The sequence below is a fragment of the Ranitomeya imitator genome, chromosome 5 (assembly GCF_032444005.1).
Source record: "Ranitomeya imitator isolate aRanImi1 chromosome 5, aRanImi1.pri, whole genome shotgun sequence".
Lineage (NCBI taxonomy): Eukaryota > Metazoa > Chordata > Amphibia > Anura > Dendrobatidae > Ranitomeya > Ranitomeya imitator.
Genome location: NC_091286.1, coordinates 702,312,137 through 702,333,186, shown reverse-complemented (window position 1 = coordinate 702,333,186; position 21,050 = coordinate 702,312,137). Strand labels below are relative to the sequence as shown.

Genomic DNA, 21,050 nt, shown 5'->3' with positions numbered 1-21,050 from the left:
ATGACTCTGCTCACCCTCTCCATCCCGCTCCCCGTATGACTCCGCTCATCCTCTACATCCCGCTCCCTATGACTCCGCTCACCCTCTCCCTATATGACTCCGCTCACCCTCTCCATCCCGCTCCCCGTATGACTCCGCTCACCCTATCCATCCCGCTCCCTATATGACTCTTCTCACCCTCTCCATCCCGCTCCCTATATGACTCCGCTCACCCTCTCCATCCCGCTCCCTATATGACTCCGCTCACCCTCTCCATCCCGCTCCCCATATGACTCCGCTCACCCTCTCCATCCTGCTCCCTATATGACTCCGCTCACCCTCTCCATCCCGCTCCCTATATGACTCTTCTCACCCTCTCCATCCCGCTCCCTGTATGACTCCGCTCACCCTCTCCATCTCGCTACCCGTATGACTCCGCTCACCCTCTCCATCCTGCTCCCCGTATGACTCCGCTCACCCTCTCCATCCCGCTCCCCATATGACTCCGCTCAGCCTCTTCATCCCGCTCCCTATATGACTCCGCTCACCCTCTCCATCCCGCTCCCTGTATGACTCCGCTCACCCTCTCCATCCCGCTCCCTGTATGACTCTTCTCACCCTCTCCATCCCGCTCCCTATATGACTCCGCTCACCCTCTCCATCCCGCTCCCCATATGACTCCGCTCACCCTCTCCATCCCGCTCCCCATATGACTCCGCTCACCCTCTCCATCCCGCTCCCTATATGACTCCGCTCACCCTCTCCATCCCGCTCCCTATATGACTCTTCTCACCCTCTCCATCCCGCTCCCTGTATGACTCCGTTCACCCTCTCCATCCCGCTCCCTGTATGACTCTGCTTACCCTCTCCATCCCGCTCCCTATATGACTCTGCTCACCCTCTCCATCCCGCTCCCTATATGACTCTGCTCACCCTCTCCATCCCGCTCCCTATATGACTCCGCTCACCCTCTCCATCCCGCTCCCTATATGACTCCGCTCCCCCTCTCCATCCCGCTCCCTATATGACTCCGCTCACCCTCTACATCCCGCTCCCTATATGACTCCGCTCACCCTCTCCATCCCGCTCCCTATATGACTCCGCTCACCCTCTCCATCCCGCTCCCTGTATGACTCCGCACTCCCTCTCCATGCTCACCCTCTCCATCCCGCTCCCTATATGACTCCGCTCACCCTCTCCATCGCGCTCCCTATATGACCCCGCTCACCCTCTCTATCCTGCTCCCTATATGACTCCGCTCACCCTCTCCATCCCGCTCCCTGTATGACTCCGCTCACTCTCTCCATCCCGCTCCCTGTATGACTCCGCACTCCCTCTCCATGCTCACCCTCTCCATCCCGCTCCCTATATGACTCCGCTCACCCTCTCCATCCCGCTCCCTATATGACCCCACTCACCCTCTCTATCCTGCTCCCTATATGACTCCGCTCACCCTCTCCATCCCGCTCCCTGTATGACTCCGCTCACTCTCTCCATCCCGCTCCCCGTATGACTCCGCACTCCCTCTCCATCTCGCTCCCTGTATGACTCTGCTCACCCTCTCCATCCCGCTCCCTATATGACTCCGCTCACCCTCTCCATCCCGCTCACTATATGACTCCGCTCACCCTTTCCCTATATGACTCCGCTCACCTTCTTCATCCCGCTCCCTATATAACTCCGCTCACCCTCTCCATCCCGCTCCCTATGACTCCGCTCACCCTCTTCATCCCGCTCCCCATATGACTCAGCTCACCCTCTCTATCCTGCTCCCTATATGACTCCGCTCACCCTCTTCATCCCGCTCCCTATATGACTCCGCTCACCCTTTCCCTATATGACTCCGCTCACCCTCTTCATCCCGCTCCCTATATAACTCCGCTCACCCTTTCCATCCTGCTCCCTATATGACTCCGCTCACCCTCTTCATCCTGCTCCCTATATGACTCCGCTCACCCTCTTCATCCCGCTCCCTATATAACTCCGCTCACCCTCTCCATCCCGCTCCCTATATGACTCCGCTCACCCTCTCCATCCTGCTCCCTATATGACTCCGCTCACCCTCTTCATCCCGCTCCCTATATAACTCCGCTCACCCTCTCCATCCTGCTCCCTATATGACTCCGCTCACCCTCTTCATCCCGCTCCCTATATAACTCCGCTCACCCTCTCCATCCCGCTCCCTATATGACTCCGCTCACCCTCTCCATCCTGCTCCCTATATGACTCCGCTCACCCTCTACATCCCGCTCCCTATATGACTCCGCTCACCCTCTCCATCCCGCTCCCTGTATGACTCCGCACTCCCTCTCCATGCTCACCCTCTCCATCCTGCTCCCTATATGACTCCGCTCACCCTCTCCATCCCGCTCCCTATATGACCCCGCTCACCCTCTCTATCCTGCTCCCTATATGACTCCGCTCACCCTCTCCATCCCGCTCCCTGTATGACTCCGCTCACTCTCTCCATCCCGCTCCCCATATGACTCCGCACTCCCTCTCCATCTCGCTCCCTGTATGACTCTGCTCACCCTCTCCATCCCGCTCCCTATATGACTCCGCTCACCCTCTCCATCCCGCTCACTATATGACTCCGCTCACCCTTTCCCTATATGACTCCGCTCACCTTCTTCATCCCGCTCCCTATATAACTCCGCTCACCCTCTCCATCCCGCTCCCGATATGACTCCGCTCACCCTCTTCATTACGCTCCCCATATGACTCAGCTCACCCTCTCTATCCTGCTCCCTATATGACTCCGCTCACCCTCTTCATCCCGCTCCCTATATGACTCCGCTCACCCTTTCCCTATATGACTCCGCTCACCCTCTTCATCCCGCTCCCTATATAACTCCGCTCACCCTTTCCATCCTGCTCCCTATATGACTCTGCTCACCCTCTTCATCCTGCTCCCTATATGACTCCGCTCACCCTCTTCATCCCGCTCCCTATATGACTCCGCTCACCCTCTTCATCCCGCTCCCTATATAACTCCGCTCACCCACTCCATCCCGCTCCCTATATGACTCCGCTCACCCTCTCCATCCTGCTCCCTATATGACTCCGCTCACCCTCTTCATCCCGCTCCCTATATAACTCCGCTCACCCTCTCCATCCTGCTCCCTATATGACTCCGCTCACCCTCTTCATCCCGCTCCCTATATAACTCCGCTCACCCTCTCCATCCCGCTCCCTGTATGACTCCGCTCACCCTCTCCATCCTGCTCCCTATATGACTCCGCTCACCCTCTTCATCCCGCTCCCTATATGACTCTGCTCACCCTCTCTATCCCGCTCCCTGTATGACTCCGCTCACCCTCTCCATCCTGCTCCCTATATGACTCCGCTCACCCTCTTCATCCCGCTCCCTATATAACTCCGCTCACCCTCTCCATCCTGCTCCCTATATGACTCCGCTCACCCTCTTCATCCTGCTCCCTATATGACTCCGCTCACCCTCTTCATCCTGCTCCCTATATAACTCCGCTCACCCTCTCCATCCTGCTCCCTATATGACTCCGCTCACCCTCTCCATCCCGCTCACTGTATGACTCAGCTCACCCTCTCTATCCTGCTCCCTATATGACTCCGCTCACCCTCTTCATCCTGCTCCCTATATAACTCCGCTCACCCTCTTCATCCCGCTCCCTATATGACTCCGCTCACCCTCTCCATCCCGCTCACTATATGACTCCGCTCACCCTCTTCATCCCGCTCCCCATATGACTCAGCTCACCCTCTCTATCCTGCTCCCTATATAACTCCGCTCACCCTCTTCATCCCGCTCCCTATATGACTCCGCTCACCCTCTCCATCCCGCTCACTATATGACTCCGCTCACCCTCTTCATCCCGCTCCCCATATGACTCAGCTCACCCTCTCTATCCTGCTCCCTATATGACTCCGCTCACCCTCTTCATCCCGCTCCCTGTATGACTCCGCTCACCCTCTCCATCTCGCTCCCCATATGACTCTGCTCACCCTCTCCATCCCTCTCCCTATATGACTCCACTCACCCTCTCGACCCCGCTCCCTATATGACTCCGCTCACCCTCTCCATCTCGCTCCCCATATGACTCTGCTCACCCTCTTCATCCCGCTCCCCATATGACTCTGCTCACCCTCTCCATCCCTCTCCCTATATGACTCCGCTCACCCTCTCGACCCCGCTCCCTATATGACTCCGCTCACCCTCTCCATCTCGCTCCCCATATGACTCTGCTCACCCTCTTCATCCCACTCCCCATATGACTCCGCTCACCCTCTCCATCCCTCTCCCTATATGACTCCGCTCACCCTCTCGACCCGGCTCCCTATATGACTCCGCTCACCCTCTCCATCTTGCTTTCTGTACCACCAGCTCATTCTCACCATCTCGCTCGCAGTATGGGCAGTAAATCCTGACAACAGAAAGGCAACAGATTCACCATCTTCAGAGGTTAGGACCCCGAGGTCCCACACACTTGGTGCATTGTAGAGGGGATGAGACCGTGCGATCAGCAGACGACAGGGCTCCCGTCATATAATATCCGCTACACTTATTCCTGACATGACAATCCAGCAAGAGGGGATGAGATAGGAATATTCAATCTGGAGCCTCCACAGAAAAGAATTACCATCCCTTTTATTTTAGGACAAAGCCACGATGGGCCAGGTTCCCTGGAGGCCTCCGGTTTCCATAGTCACGGACCAGGCTCCATCCATATGAGACCCCCTGAATGTCTGTACAGGAGGGGGGATGATGAGGGGGAACAACAAATTCATGGCAAGCATCTGCCTAAATCTTCTTCAGGAGGATGAGTGACCCCCATATAAGAGACTGAGCAGCAGGAGTCATACAGAGCTGAGTGAAATCTATGATATCCACAATATAGGAGATATGCACAGATGATGGAAATCCTCTCCGTACAGCACAGAGTATCAAGGGAAGACGTGCGCTGGATATAAAAAAAAAGTCTACACATCCCTGGTAAAAGGCCTTTGTCATGTTAATAAATCCTGCCAAGAAGAACCATTTCAGATCTTTTTCCCTCTTTACTATCACCCATGATCTGTACAAATCCATTGAGAAATAAACAAATAAAAAAGTAAAATAATGTGGTTGCATAAATTTGCACACCCTTACACTAATACATTGGTGAAGTCCCTGTGAATTTCTGGCAGCGTTCGGTCTTGTTGGGTCGAGGTCTATCAGCGCGGCACATCTAGAATTGATAATCTTTGCCGTCTCCTACTTGCAGCAGCTCCACATCTGTCAGATTACAGGGGCATCTCCGGTCGGTTTACAGCGCCCTCTTCAGGTCATCACATATTGCCCCTTTTGTACAGGACTGGGCTCGGCCATTCCAGAACTTTCATTTCCTTCTGGCAATGCTGCTCTTTTGGTGATTTAGATGTCCCTTAGGGTCGTTGTCATGCTGAAAGTGGAAATTTGACTAATATTTGTAGTGTGCATAATTCCCTCCACCATGATTAAAGTCCCAATTCCAGCTGGCACAAAACAACCCCAAAACACAATGCTGCCCCCACCATGCTTCACTGTGGGGATGGTGATCTTCAGGCGATGAGTAGTGTTGGTATTTCAGCTTGCGGAATTACATCCAAAAAGTTCGTCCTTGGTCTCATCAGACAGAATATGTTCTTCACAGGCTTCTGGTAGAATTAATGAAGGTTTTGGCATCAGCGGGCTTGGATGTAAGAAAACGCTCCGTCTTTCTACCTGACCCCACAGGCCGGACATATGAAGAATGCGGGAAATTGTATTCACATGAAGTATACAACTAATACTTGTGAGAAATTCCTGCAGCTCCTTTAATGTTGCTGCCGGCGCTTGGCAGCTCCCAGACCAATTTTCTTCTTATATTTTCATCAATTTTTAAGGGTTGTCCATTTCTCAGTAATGCCAACTGTTGTGCCAAGATAAGTCACTTTTTGATGACATCTTCACGATGCTGCAGGGTATATCTAATGCCTGGGAAATGTTTTTTTTACAGTCTCCTGACTAATAACTTTCCACGGTGAGATCCTTTGCTGTGTTGTTGGCTGTTTACTGACCAGAAAATGTCAGGAAAATCCTCCTGCAACAGCGACACTTTCTCTGGGGTTAATCAGAATCGCTGTAGATGACGGCGGCAAAGCGCTGACTACTATGTAACATGGGGGAAAGGTGATCGGCTGATTCTGAACACATCCTCAGCCCTGATTATAGGAGGGTGTTCACACTTATGCAACCACATTCTTGTAGTTTTGTTATTTTTATTTTCCACCTCAAAATTATTTCAGTTCTTTTCTCAGTGAATTTGTACAGATTATGGCGACATTAAAAGGGGGGAAAAGTTCTGAAATGATTCCTCTTGGTGAGTTTTTTTTTTGCATGACAAAAACCTGGGGTATGTAGACTTTTTTATATCTACTGAACGTACTCAGATAAGGGATATACTCTCAGTACAGCACCGAGCATCATCTAGTGCCTGTATACAGATATACTGAGGACAGAGCAGCTGGGACCACTGACCCCTCCCCCCCCCACACACACACACACACACAGCCACTAATCCTCGGCCACCTCAGGAAGCTTTATTAACTAATGGGAGGATTAACAATTCATGACGGCTGTATGGAGGGGCCAATACCCAGGACCCCGGCTCCAGGGTCACAACTTCTGTGCAACAACAGTCAGCTATCTTTGGGGGTCAGGTCACTGAGGGGTCAGCAAATTCTTCAAGCAGCTGTTTGCCTTAAATCATTAAATGAGACGCTGCCCCCAAATAATTACATAAGGGGGGAAACCGGGGAGTGAAAGAAACGCTGCCGATATGTAAGTGACCACCGGGAAAATGCTCTATAGGGGATGGCAGGGAATATAGGAAATATCAGACATTCCCCAAACACCCCATATACCTGGGATTACACCTCTATATACAATACCTGGGATTACACCTCTATATACAATACCTGGGATTTTACGGCCGTGGCCTCTACATACAATACCTGGGATTACACGGCCGTCACCTCTATATACGATACCTGGGATTACACGGCCGTGGCCTCTATATACAATACCTGGGATTTTACGGCCGTGGCCTCTACATACAATACCTGGGATTACACGGCCGTGGCCTCTACATACAATACCTGGGATTACACGGCCGTCACCTCTATATACGATACCTGGGATTACACCTTTATATACGATACTTGGGATTACATGGCCGTCACCTCTATATACGATACCTGGGATTACACGGCCGTCGCCTCTATATACGATACCTGGGATTACACCTTTATATACGATACTTGGGATTACATGGCCGTCACCTCTATATACGATACCTGGGATTACACCTTTATATACGATACTTGGGATTACATGGCCGTCACCTCTATATACGATACCTGGGATTACACGGCCGTCACCTCTATATACGATACCTGGGATTACACCTTTATATACGATACTTGGGATTACATGGCCGTCACCTCTATATACGATACTTGGGATTACATGGCCGTCACCTCTATATACGATACCTGGGATTACACGGCCGTCACCTCTATATACGATACCTGGGACTACACGGCCGTGGCCTCTATATACAATACCTGGGATTACACCTTTATATACGATACTTGGGATTACATGGCCGTAGCTTCTATATACGATAATTGGGATTACACGGCCGTGGCCTCTATATACAATACCTGGGATTACACCTTTATATACGATACTTGGGATTACATGGCCGTAGCTTCTATATACGATACCTGGGATTACACGGCCGTGGCCTCTATATACAATACCTGGGATTACATGGCCGTAGCTTCTATATACGATACCTGGGATTACACGGCCGTGGCCTCTATATACAATACCTGGGATTACACGGCCGTGGCCTCTATATACAATACCTGGGATTACACGGCCGTGGCCTCTATATATGACACCTGGGATTACACGGCCGTGGCCTCTATATACAATACCTGGGATTACACGGCCGTGGCCTCTACATACAATACCTGGGATTACACGGCCATCACCTCTATATACGATACCTGGGATTACACGGCCGTGGCCTCTACATGCGATACCTGGGATTACACCTCTATATAAGATACCTGGGATTACACGGCCGTCACCACTACATATGATATGTGGTTTTGGCCTCCTATTACATGCTGAATATAATCCCATTTTGCGGCCGCTCTATCGCCAGCACTGATGACGTGCGGCCGCTCTATCGCCAGCACTGATGACGTGCGGCCGCTCTATCGCCAGCACTGATGACGTGCGGCCGCTCTATCGCCAGCACTGATGACGTGCGGCCGCTCTATCGCCAGCACTGATGACGTGCGGCCGCTCTATCGCCAGCACTGATGACGTGCGGCCGCTCTATCGCCAGCACTGATGACGTGCGGCCGCTCTATCGCCAGCACAGATGACGTGCGGCCGCTCTATCGCCAGCACTGATGACGTGCGGCCGCTCTATCGCCAGCACTGATGACGTGCGGCCGCTCTATCGCCAGCACTGATGACGTGCGGCCGCTCTATCGCCAGCACTGATGACTTTTGTCCTCTGTATTGGGCCAGTTGCAACCACTGCAGTACGGAGACGTCTTGGGTCGTCTCTGGCCAGTCTGATTGCTCATCTCGTTACTTAATTAGAGGTTTTGTCAATGCTTGGTAAACACAAGGAGCCGCCTGTCAGCGCCGTCTCCCCCGTATGTGTGAATTATTCATATAGATGTGTCTGGCGCGGTCGTCTGTGATGTCTGAGGCTCGACACTCTCAGAGCTGCCTCTCATCTCTCGTTTTTCGAACATTCTCTCCCGGTTTCATCCACGCAGTGAAGTCTCAAAGTCACGGCTCATACAGAAGACGATTCAGATTTAACCTTTGCATTGCTGCAGAGAAAGGCGAACGCTGCGCCCCTCCCCCCTTATACAGCAGAAATAATTCATCAACCAGAAATGGTGCAGCAGGGGGTCAGCAATGCACCAGGCACCGAGGCCTCACGTCAGTGGTGCTCCGCTCAGGGATTTGTCTGAGAGCCACATGATCTTCGGGTAGTCAGCATTGTACCATCACTCAATCCATGTAAGCAATCAACTGCCAGGAAAAGCTTTAAAGTGCTAGTGAGGACACAGAAAAGAGCAGATGATCCAGAGTTTAAGGGGGATTCTTAGCTACATTGCTTAAAGAGGACCCTTTCATATTTTTTTTTATGTTGAACAGGACACAAAATATAAATCAAAGTATTTGGTAGCTAATGAGTTAACTTTATTATGACCCAGTGGGTGTTATCAGACAGCTTTCAGTGGGGGGCGTGTACTTCTTACCTCTGTATGATGCTGAGCTGACCAATCATAATTAGGCAGCAGCATTCTGGGGGGGAGGGGGGTGGGAGAACACGTAGTAGGTTATTTTTGTGTGAGATGCAATGTCAAAACACACAGGAGTCGCCTGCTCTGAGCTATAGAGGGGTATTTTTGTTGTTCTTTCCCTTGAGTCTTGCTGATTGCTTATTGTTGGGGGATGATGTAGACGCCCCCAGTGAAAACTATCTGTTGATGCCCCCATAGGAATTAACTAAAAGTAAGTCATCAGTGGCCAAATATTTTCTCAATTTGTACACAAGGGAGAGGTGAAATAGATAAAATAACAAAATGTTTCATTCGTCTCTACAGCGACTATTACATTGTGCATCCAGTGCAACATGAATAACTTGATGCCAGGTCCTCTAACCATAGTCAGCCTGGGAGCAGAGAGCAGTCAGGTAGGAGGAGGGAGCAAAGAGCAGGCAGGCAGGTGGAGGGAGCAGAGAGTAGTCAGGTAGGAGGAGGGAGCAAAGAGCAGGCAGGCAGGTGGAGGGAGCAGAGAGTAGTCAGGTAGGAGGAGGGAGCAAAGAGCAGGCAGGTGGAGGGAGAAGAGAGCAGTCAGGCAGGAGGAGGGAGCAAAGAGCAGTCAGGCAGGAGGAGGGAGCAAAGAGCAGTCAGGCAGGTGGAGGGAGCAAAGAGCAGTCAGGCAGGAGGAGGGAGCAAAGAGCAGTCAGGCAGGAGGAGGGAGCAAAGAGCAGTCAGGCAGGAGGAGAGAGCAAAGAGCAGTCAGGCAGGCGGAGGGAGAAGAGAGCAGTCAGGTAGGAGGAGAAAGCAGAGAGCAGGCAGGAGGAGGGAGCAAAGAGCAGTCAGGCACGTGGAGGGAGCAGAGAGTAGTCAGGCAGGAGGAGGGAGGAAAGAGCAGTCAGGTAGGAGGAGGGAGCAAAGAGCAGTCAGGCAGGTGGAGGGAGCAGAGAGCAGTCAGGCAGGAGGAGAGAGCAAAGAGCAGTCAGGCAGGTGCAGGGAGCAGAGAGCAGTCACGCAGGAGGAGGGAGCAGAGAGAAGTCAGGTAGGAGGAGAGAGCAAAGAGCAGTCAAGCAGGAGGAGGGAGCAGAGAGCAGTCAGGCAGGAGGAGGGAGCAGAGAGCAGTCAGGCAGGAGGAGGGAGCAGAGAGCAGTCAGGCAGGAGGAGGGAGCAGAGAGCAGTCAGGCAGGAGGAGGGAGCAGACAGCAGTCAGGCAGGAGGAGGGAGCTAAGAGCAGGCAGGAGGAGGGAGCAGAGAGCAGTCAGGCAGGAGGAGGGAGCAGAGAGCAGTCAGGCAGGAGGAGGGAGCAAAGAGCAGGCAGGCAGGTGGAGGGAGCAGAGAGTAGTCAGGTAGGAGGAGGGAGCAAAGAGCAGGCAGGTGGAGGGAGAAGAGAGCAGTCAGGTAGGAGGAGGGAGAAAAGAGCAGTCAGGCAGGAGGAGGGAGCAAAGAGCAGTCAGGCAGGTGGAGGGAGCAAAGAGCAGTCAGGCAGGTGGAGGGAGCAAAGAGCAGTCAGGCAGGAGGAGGGAGCAAAGAGCAGTCAGGCAGGAGGAGAGAGCAAAGAGCAGTCAGGCAGGTGGAAGGAGAAGAGAGCAGTCAGGTAGGAGGAGGGAGCAAAGAGCAGTCAGGCACATGGAGGGAGCAGAGAGTAGTCAGGCAGGAGGAGGGAGGAAAGAGCAGTCAGGTAGGAGGAGGGAGCAGAGAGCAGTCAGGCAGGAGGAGAGAGCAAAGAGCAGTCAGGCAGGTGGAGGGAGCAGAGAGCAGTCAGGCAGGAGGAGGGAGCAAAGAGCAGTCAGGCAGGAGGAGGGAGCAGAGAGCAGTCACGTAGGAGGAGAGAGCAAAGAGCAGTCAAGCAGGAGGAGGGAGCAGAGAGCAGTCAGGCAGGAGGAGGGAGCAGAGAGCAGTCAGGCAGGAGGAGGGAGCAGAGAGCAGTCAGGCAGGAGGAGGGAGGAGAGAGCAGTCAGGGAGGAGGAGGGAGCAGAGAGCAGTCAGGCAGGAGGAGGGAGCTAAGAGCAGGCAGGAGGAGGGAGAAAAGAGCAGTCAGGCAGGAGGAGGGAGCAAAGAGCAGTCAGGCAGGTGGAGGGAGCAAAGAGCAGTCAGGCAGGTGGAGGGAGCAAAGAGCAGTCAGGCAGGAGGAGGGAGCAAAGAGCAGTCAGGCAGGAGGAGAGAGCAAAGAGCAGTCAGGCAGGTGGAAGGAGAAGAGAGCAGTCAGGTAGGAGGAGGGAGCAAAGAGCAGTCAGGCACATGGAGGGAGCAGAGAGTAGTCAGGCAGGAGGAGGGAGGAAAGAGCAGTCAGGTAGGAGGAGGGAGCAGAGAGCAGTCAGGCAGGAGGAGAGAGCAAAGAGCAGTCAGGCAGGTGGAGGGAGCAGAGAGCAGTCAGGCAGGAGGAGGGAGCAAAGAGCAGTCAGACAGGTGCAGGGAGCAGAGAGCAGTCAGGCAGGAGGAGGGAGCAAAGAGCAGTCAAGCAGGAGGAGGGAGCAGAGAGCAGTCAGGTAGGAGGAGAGAGCAAAGAGCAGTCAAGCAGGAGGAGGGAGCAGAGAGCAGTCAGGCAGGAGGAGGGAGCAGAGAGCAGTCAGGCAGGAGGAGGGAGCAGAGAGCAGTCAGGTAGGAGGAGAGAGCAAAGAGCAGTCAAGCAGGAGGAGGGAGCAGAGAGCAGTCAGGCAGGAGGAGGGAGCCAAGAGCAGTCAGGCAAGAGGAGGGAGCAGAGAGCAGTCAGGCAGGAGGAGGGAGCAGAGAGCAGTCAGACAGGAGGAGGGAGCAGAGAGCAGTCAGGCACACATCCCACTAGGGCATTATTCAGTGGTGCAGCTTCAGGCAGACATCCCACTGGGGCATTATTCAGTGGTGCAGCCTCAGGCAGACATACCACTGGGACATTCAGTAGTGCAGGTTCAGGCAGACATCCCACTGGGGCATTATTCAGTGGTGCAGACTCAGGCAGACATCCCACTGGGGCATTATTCAGTGGTGCAGCCTCAGGCAGACATCCCACTGGGGCATTATTCAGTGGTGCAGCCTCAGGCAGACATCCCACTGGGGCATTATTCAGTGGTGCAGACTCAGGCAGACATCCCACTGGGGCATTATTCAGTGGTGCAGCCTCAGGCAGACATCCCACTGGGGCATTATTCAGTGGTGCAGCCTCAGGCAGACATCCCACTGGGGCATTATTCAGTGGTGCAGCCTCAGGCAGACATACCACTGGGGCATTATTCAGTGGTGCAGCCTCAGGCAGACATACCACCGGGACATTCAGTAGTGCAGCTTCAGGCAGACATCCCACTGGGCCATTATTCAGTAGTGCAGCTTCAGGCAAACATTCCAGTGGGACATTCAGTAGTGCAGCCTCAGGCAGACATCCCACTGGGGCATTATTCAGTGGTGCAGACTCAGGCAGACATCCCACTGGGACATTATTCAGTAGTGCAGCCTCAGGCAGACATCCCACTGGGGCATTATTCAGTGGTGCAGCCTCAGGCAGACATCCCACTGGGGCATTATTCAGTAGTGCAGCCTCAGGCAGACATCCCACTGGGGCATTATTCAGTGGTGCAGCCTCAGGCAGACATACCACTGGGACATTCAGTAGTGCAGGCTCAGGCAGACATCCCACTGGGGCATTATTCAGTGCTGCAGCCTCAGGCAGACATACCACTGGGACATTCAGTAGTGCAGCCTCAGGCAGACATCCCACTGGGACATTATTCAGTGGTGCAGACTCAGGCAGACATACCACTGGGACATTCAGTAGTGCAGCTTCAGGCAGACATCCCACTGGGACATTCAGTAGTGCAGCCTCAGGCAGACATCCCACTGGGCCATTATTCAGTAGTGCAGCTTCAGGCAGACATCACACTGGGGCATTCAGTAGTGCAGACTCAGGCAGACATCACACTGGGGCATTATTCAGTGGTGCAGCCTCAGGCAGACATACCACCGGGACATTCAGTAGTGCAGCTTCAGGCAGACATCTCACTGGGCCATTATTCAGTAGTGCAGCTTCAGGCAGACATCCCACTGGGGCATTATTCAGTGGTGCAGACTCAGGCAGACATCCCACTGGGACATTATTCAGTGGTGCAGCCTCAGGCAGACATCCCACTGGGGCATTATTCAGTGGTGCAGCCTCAGGCAGACATCCCACTGGGGCATTATTCAGTGGTGCAGCCTCAGGCAGACATCCCACTGGGACATTATTCAGTGGTGCAGCCTCAGGCAGACATACCACTGGGACATTCAGTAGTGCAGCCTCAGGCAGACATCCCACTGGGACATTATTCAGTAGTGCAGCCTCAGGCAGACATACCACTGGGACATTCAGTAGTGCAGCCTCAGGCAGACATCCCACTGGGACATTATTCAGTAGTGCAGCCTCAGGCAGACATACCACTGGGACATTCAGTTGTGCAGCCTCAGGCAGACATCCCACTGGGACATTATTCAGTAGTGCAGCCTCAGGCAGACATACCACTGGGACATTCAGTAGTGCAGGCTCAGGCAGACATACCACTGGGACATTCAGTAGTGCAGCCTCAGGCAGACATCCCACTGGGACATTATTCAGTAGTGCAGCCTCAGGCAGACATACCACTGGGACATTCAGTTGTGCAGCCTCAGGCAGACATCCCACTGGGACATTATTCAGTAGTGCAGCCTCAGGCAGACATCCCACTGGGACATTCAGTAGTGCAGCCTCAGGCAGACATAACACTGGGGCATTATTCAGTGGTGCAGGTTCAGGCAGACATCCCACTGGGGCATTATTCAGTAGTGCAGGTTCAGGCAGACATCCCACTGGGGCATTATTCAGTAGTGCAGCCTCAGGCAGACATACCACTGGGACATTCAGTAGTGCAGCCTCAGGCAGACATCCCACTGGGACATTATTCAGTAGTGCAGCCTCAGGCAGACATACCACTGGGACATTCAGTAGTGCAGCCTCAGGCAGACATCCCACTGGGACATTATTCAGTAGTGCAGCCTCAGGCAGACATACCACTGGGACATTCAGTTGTGCAGCCTCAGGCAGACATCCCACTGGGACATTATTCAGTAGTGCAGCCTCAGGCAGACATACCACTGGGACATTCAGTAGTGCAGGCTCAGGCAGACATACCACTGGGACATTATTCAGTAGTGCAGCCTCAGGCAGACATCCCACTGGGGCATTATTCAGTGGTGCAGACTCAGGCAGACATCCCACTGGGGCATTTTTCAGTGGTGCAGGCTCAGGCAGACATACCACTGGGACATTCAGTAGTGCAGCCTCAGGCAGACATCCCACTGGGGCATTATTCAGTGGTGCAGCCTCAGGCAGACATACCACCGGGACATTCAGTAGTGCAGCTTCAGGCAGACATCCCACTGGGACATTATTCAGTAGTGCAGCCTCAGGCAGACATCCCACTGGGACATTCAGTAGTGCAGCCTCAGGCAGACATCCCACTGGGACATTATTCAGTAGTGCAGCCTCAGGCAGACATACCACTGGGACATTCAGTAGTGCAGCCTCAGGCAGACATCCCACTGGGACATTCAGTAGTGCAGCCTCAGGCAGACATCCCACTGGGGCATTATTCAGTGGTGCAGACTCAGGCAGACATCCCACTGGGACATTATTCAGTGGTGCAGCTTCAGGCAGACATCCCACTGGGACATTCAGTAGTGCAGCCTCAGGCAGACATCCCACTGGGACATTCAGTAGTGCAGGTTCAGGCAGACATCCCACTGGGACATTCAGTAGTGCAGCCTCAGGCAGACATCCCACTGGGGCATTCAGTAGTGCAGGCTCAGGCAGACATCCCACTGGGACATTCAGTAGTGCAGGCTCAGGCAGACATCCCACTGGGACATTCAGTAGTGCAGCCTCAGGCAGACATCCCACTGGGGCATTCAGTAGTGCAGGCTCAGGCAGACATCCCACTGGGGCATTCAGTAGTGCAGGCTCAGGCAGACATCCCACTGGGACATTCAGTAGTGCAGGCTCAGGCGGACATCCCACTGGGGCATTCAGTGGTGCAGCCTCAGGCAGACATCCCACTGGGGCATTCAGTGGTGCAGAATCAGGCAGACATCCCACTGGGACATTCAGTAGTGCAGACTCAGGCAGACATCCCACTGGGACATTCAGTAGTGCAGAATCAGGCAGACATCCCACTGGGGCATTCAGTAGTGCAGGCTCAGGCAGACATCCCACTGGGACATTATTCAGTGGTGCAGCCTCAGGCAGACATCCCACTGGGACATTCAGTAGTGCAGAATCAGGCAGACATCCCACTGGGACATTCAGTGGTGCAGAATCAGGCAGACATCCCACTGGGACATTCAGTGGTGCAGACTCAGGCAGACATCCCACTGGGACATTCAGTAGTGCAGACTCAGGCAGACATCCCACTGGGACATTCAGTAGTGCAGGCTCAGGCGGACATCCCACTGGGGCATTCAGTGGTGCAGCCTCAGGCAGACATCCCACTGGGACATTCAGTAGTGCAGACTCAGGCAGACATCCCACTGGGACATTCAGTGGTGCAGAATCAGGCAGACATCCCACTGGGACATTCAGTAGTGCAGCTTCAGGCAGACATCCCACTGGGACATTCAGTAGTGCAGAATCAGGCAGACATCCCACTGGGGCATTCAGTAGTGCAGGCTCAGGCAGACATCCCACTGGGACATTATTCAGTGGTGCAGCCTCAGGCAGACATCCCACTGGGACATTCAGTAGTGCAGAATCAGGCAGACATCCCACTGGGACATTCAGTAGTGCAGCTTCAGGCAGACATCCCACTGGGGCATTCAGTAGTGCAGACTCAGGCAGACATCCCACTGGGACATTCAGTGGTGCAGCCTCAGGCAGACATCCCACTGGGACATTCAGTAGTGCAGACTCAGGCAGACATCCCACTGGGACATTCAGTAGTGCAGACTCAGGCAGACATCCCACTGGGGCATTCAGTAGTGCAGACTCAGGCAGACATCCCACTGGGACATTCAGTGGTGCAGCCTCAGGCAGACATCCCACTGGGACATTCAGTAGTGCAGAATCAGGCAGACATCCCACTGGGACATTCAGTGGTGCAGCCTCAGGCAGACATCCCACTGGGACATTCAGTAGTGCAGACTCAGGCAGACATCCCACTGGGACATTCAGTAGTGCAGACTCAGGCAGACATCCCACTGGGGCATTCAGTAGTGCAGAATCAGGCAGACATCCCACTGGGACATTCAGTAGTGCAGACTCAGGCAGACATCCCACTGGGACATTATTCAGTAGTGCAGGCTCAGGCAGACATCCCACTGGGACATTCAGTGGTGCAGCCTCAGTCAGACATCCCACTGGGGCATTATTCAGTGGTGCAGCCTCAGGCAGACATCCCACTGGGACATTCAGTAGTGCAGGCTCAGGCGGACATCCCACTGGGGCATTCAGTGGTGCAGCCTCAGTCAGACATCCCACTGGGACATTCAGTAGTGCAGACTCAGGCAGACATCCCACTGGGGCATTCAGTAGTGCAGGCTCAGGCGGACATCCCACTGGGGCATTCAGTAGTGCAGGCTCAGGCGGACATCCCACTGGGGCATTCAGTAGTGCAGCCTCAGGCAGACATCCCACTGGGACATTCAGTGGTGCAGCCTCAGGCAGACATCCCACTGGGACATTCAGTGGTGCAGCCTCAGTCAGACATCCCACTGGGGCATTCAGTAGTGCAGGCTCAGGCGGACATCCCACTGGGGCATTCAGTAGTGCAGGCTCAGGCGGACATCCCACTGGGGCATTATTCAGTAGTGCAGGCTCAGGCAGACATCCCACTGGGACATTCAGTAGTGCAGCCTCAGGCAGACATCCCACTGGGACATTCAGTGGTGCAGCCTCAGTCAGACATCCCACTGGGGCATTCAGTAGTGCAGGCTCAGGCGGACATCCCACTGGGGCATTCAGTAGTGCAGGCTCAGGCGGACATCCCACTGGGGCATTCAGTAGTGCAGGCTCAGGCGGACATCCCACTGGGACATTCAGTAGTGCAGACTCAGGCAGACATCCCACTGGGGCATTATTCAGTGGTGCAGCCTCAGGCAGACATCCCACTGGGACATTCAGTAGTGCAGACTCAGGCAGACATCCCACTGGGGCATTCAGGGGTGCAGCCTCAGGCAGACATCCCACTGGGACATTCAGTAGTGCAGGCTCAGGCAGACATCCCACTGGGACATTCAGTAGTGCAGACTCAGGCAGACATCCCACTGGGGCATTCAGTAGTGCAGACTCAGGCAGACATCCCACTGGGACATTCAGTAGTGCAGACTCAGGCAGACATCCCACTGGGACATTCAGTAGTGCAGACTCAGGCAGACATCCCACTGGGACATTCAGTGGTGCAGCCTCAGGCAGACATCCCACTGGGACATTCAGTAGTGCAGACTCAGGCAGACATCCCACTGGGGCATTCAGTAGTGCAGGCTCAGGCGGACATCCTACTGGGACATTCAGTAGTGCAGACTCAGGCAGACATCCCACTGGGACATTCAGTAGTGCAGACTCAGGCAGACATCCCACTGGGACATTCAGTAGTGCAGCTTCAGGCAGACATTCCACTGGGGCATTATTCAGTGGTGCAGCCTCAGGCAGACATCCCACTGGGGCATTCAGTGGTGCAGCCTCAGGCAGACATCCCACTGGGACATTCAGTAGTGCAGGCTCAGGCAGACATCCCACTGGGACATTCAGTGGTGCAGCCTCAGGCAGACATCCCACTGGGACATTCAGTAGTGCAGACTCAGGCAGACATCCCACTGGGGCATTCAGTAGTGCAGGCTCAGGCGGACATCCCACTGGGGCATTCAGTGGTGCAGCCTCAGTCAGACATCCCACTGGGGCATTATTCAGTGGTGCAGCCTCAGGCGGACATCCCACTGGGGCATCCAGTAGTGCAGGCTCAGGCGGACATCCCACTGGGGCATTCAGTGGTGCAGCCTCAGTCAGACATCCCACTGGGACATTCAGTAGTGCAGACTCAGGCAGACATCCCACTGGGACATTCAGTAGTGCAGCTTCAGGCAGACATTCCACTGGGGCATTATTCAGTGGTGCAGCCTCAGGCAGACATCCCACTGGGACATTCAGTGGTGCAGCCTCAGTCAGACATCCCACTGGGGCATTATTCAGTAGTGCAGGCTCAGGCAGACATCCCACTGGGACATTCAGTAGTGCAGACTCAGGCAGACATCCCACTGGGGCATTCAGTAGTGCAGGCTCAGGCGGACATCCCACTGGGGCATTCAGTGGTGCAGCCTCAGTCAGACATCCCACTGGGGCATTATTCAGTGGTGCAGCCTCAGGCGGACATCCCACTGGGGCATCCAGTAGTGCAGGCTCAGGCGGACATCCCACTGGGGCATTCAGTGGTGCAGCCTCAGTCAGACATCCCACTGGGACATTCAGTAGTGCAGCCTCAGGCAGACATCCCACTGGGACATTCAGTAGTGCAGCTTCAGGCAGACATTCCACTGGGGCATTATTCAGTGGTGCAGCCTCAGGCAGACATCCCACTGGGACATTCAGTGGTGCAGCCTCAGTCAGACATCCCACTGGGGCATTATTCAGTAGTGCAGGCTCAGGCAGACATCCCACTGGGACATTCAGTAGTGCAGACTCAGGCAGACATCCCACTGGGACATTCAGTAGTGCAGCCTCAGGCAGACATCCCACTGGTACATTCAGTAGTGCAGACTCAGGCAGACATTCCACTGGGGCATTATTCAGTGGTGCAGCCTCAGGCAGACATCCCACTGGGACATTCAGTAGTGCAGCCTCAGGCAGACATCCCACTGGGACATTCAGTAGTGCAGACTCAGGCAGACATCCCACTGGGACATTCAGTAGTGCAGACTCAGGCAGACATCCCACTGGGACATTCAGTAGTGCAGCTTCAGGCAGACATTCCACTGGGGCATTATTCAGTGGTGCAGCCTCAGGCAGACATCCCACTGGGACATTCAGTAGTGCAGACTCAGGCAGACATCCCACTGGGGCATTCAGTAGTGCAGACTCAGGCAGACATCCCACTGGGACATTCAGTAGTGCAGACTCAGGCAGACATCCCACTGGGGCATTCAGTGGTGCAGCCTCAGGCAGACATCCCACTGGGACATTCAGTAGTGCAGGCTCAGGCAGACATCCCACTGGGACATTCAGTGGTGCAGCCTCAGGCAGACATCCCACTGGGACATTCAGTAGTGCAGACTCAGGCAGACATCCCACTGGGGCATTCAGTGGTGCAGCCTCAGTCAGACATCCCACTGGGGCATTATTCAGTGGTGCAGCCTCAGGCAGACATTCCACTGGGGCATTATTCAGTGGTGCAGCCTCAGGCGGACATCCCACTGGGGCATTCAGTAGTGCAGGCTCAGGCGGACATCCCACTGGGGCATTCAGTGGTGCAGCCTCAGTCAGACATCCCACTGGGACATTCAGTAGTGCAGCTTCAGGCAGACATCCCACTGGGGCATTATTCAGTGGTGCAGCCTCAGGCAGACATCCCACTGGGACATTCAGTAGTGCAGCTTCAGGCAGACATTCCACTGGGGCATTATTCAGTGGTGCAGCCTCAGGCAGACATCCCACTGGGACATTCAGTGGTGCAGCCTCAGTCAGACATCCCACTGGGGCATTATTCAGTAGTGCAGGCTCAGGCAGACATCCCACTGGGACATTCAGTGGTGCAGCCTCAGGCAGACATCCCACTGGGACATTCAGTAGTGCAGACTCAGGCAGACATCCCACTGGGACATTATTCAGTAGTGCAGCCTCAGGCAGACATCCCACTGGGACATTCAGTAGTGCAGCTTCAGGCAGACATTCCACTGGGGCATTATTCAGTGGTGCAGCCTCAGGCAGACATCCCACTGGGACATTCAGTAGTGCAGACTCAGGCAGACATCCCACTGGGGCATTATTCAGTGGTGCAGCCTCAGGCAGACATCCCACTGGGGCATTATTCAGTGGTGCAGCCTCAGGCAGACATCCCACTGGGACATTCAGTAGTGCAGCCTCAGGCAGACATCCCACTGGGGCATTATTCAGTGGTGCAGCCTCAGGCAGACATCCCACTGGGACATTCAGTAGTGCAGCCTCAGGCAGACATCCCACTGGGGCATTATTCAGTGGTGCAGCCTCAGGCAGACATCCCACTGGGACATTCAGTAGTGCAGCCTCAGGCAGACATCCCACTGGGGCATTATTCAGTAGTGCAGCCTCAGGCAGACATCCCACTGGGACATTATTCAGTAGTGCAGCTTCAGGCAGACATCCCACTGGGGCATTATTCAGTAGTGCAGCCTCAGGCAGACATCCCACTGGGGCATTATTCAGTAGTGCAGCCTCAGGCAGACATCCCACTGGGACATTATTCAGTGGTGCAGCCTCAGGCAGACATCCCACTGGGGCATTATTCAGTAGTGCAGCCTCAGGCAGACATCCCACTGGGGCATTATTCAGTAGTGCAGCCTCAGGCAGACATCCCACTGGGACATTATTCAGTGGTGCAGCCTCAGGCAGACATCCCACTGGGGCATTATTCAGTGGTGCAGCCTCAGGCAGACATCCCACTGGGACATTCAGTAGTGCAGCTTCAGGCAGACATCCCACTGGGGCATTATTCAGTGGTGCAGCCTCAGGCAGACATACCACTGGGGTATTCAGTAGTGCAGCCTCAGGCAGACATCCCACTGGGGCATTATTC

General features: G+C 54.3%; 1 protein-coding gene across 1 annotated transcript in view; it reads right to left on the bottom strand.

Moving 5' to 3' along the window:
- The window catches only part of DPYSL5 (dihydropyrimidinase like 5), a 113,844-nt gene that overhangs the window by 45,424 nt on the left and 47,370 nt on the right, over nucleotides 1–21,050 (bottom strand). The gene's annotated exons all lie outside the window — the stretch shown is intronic.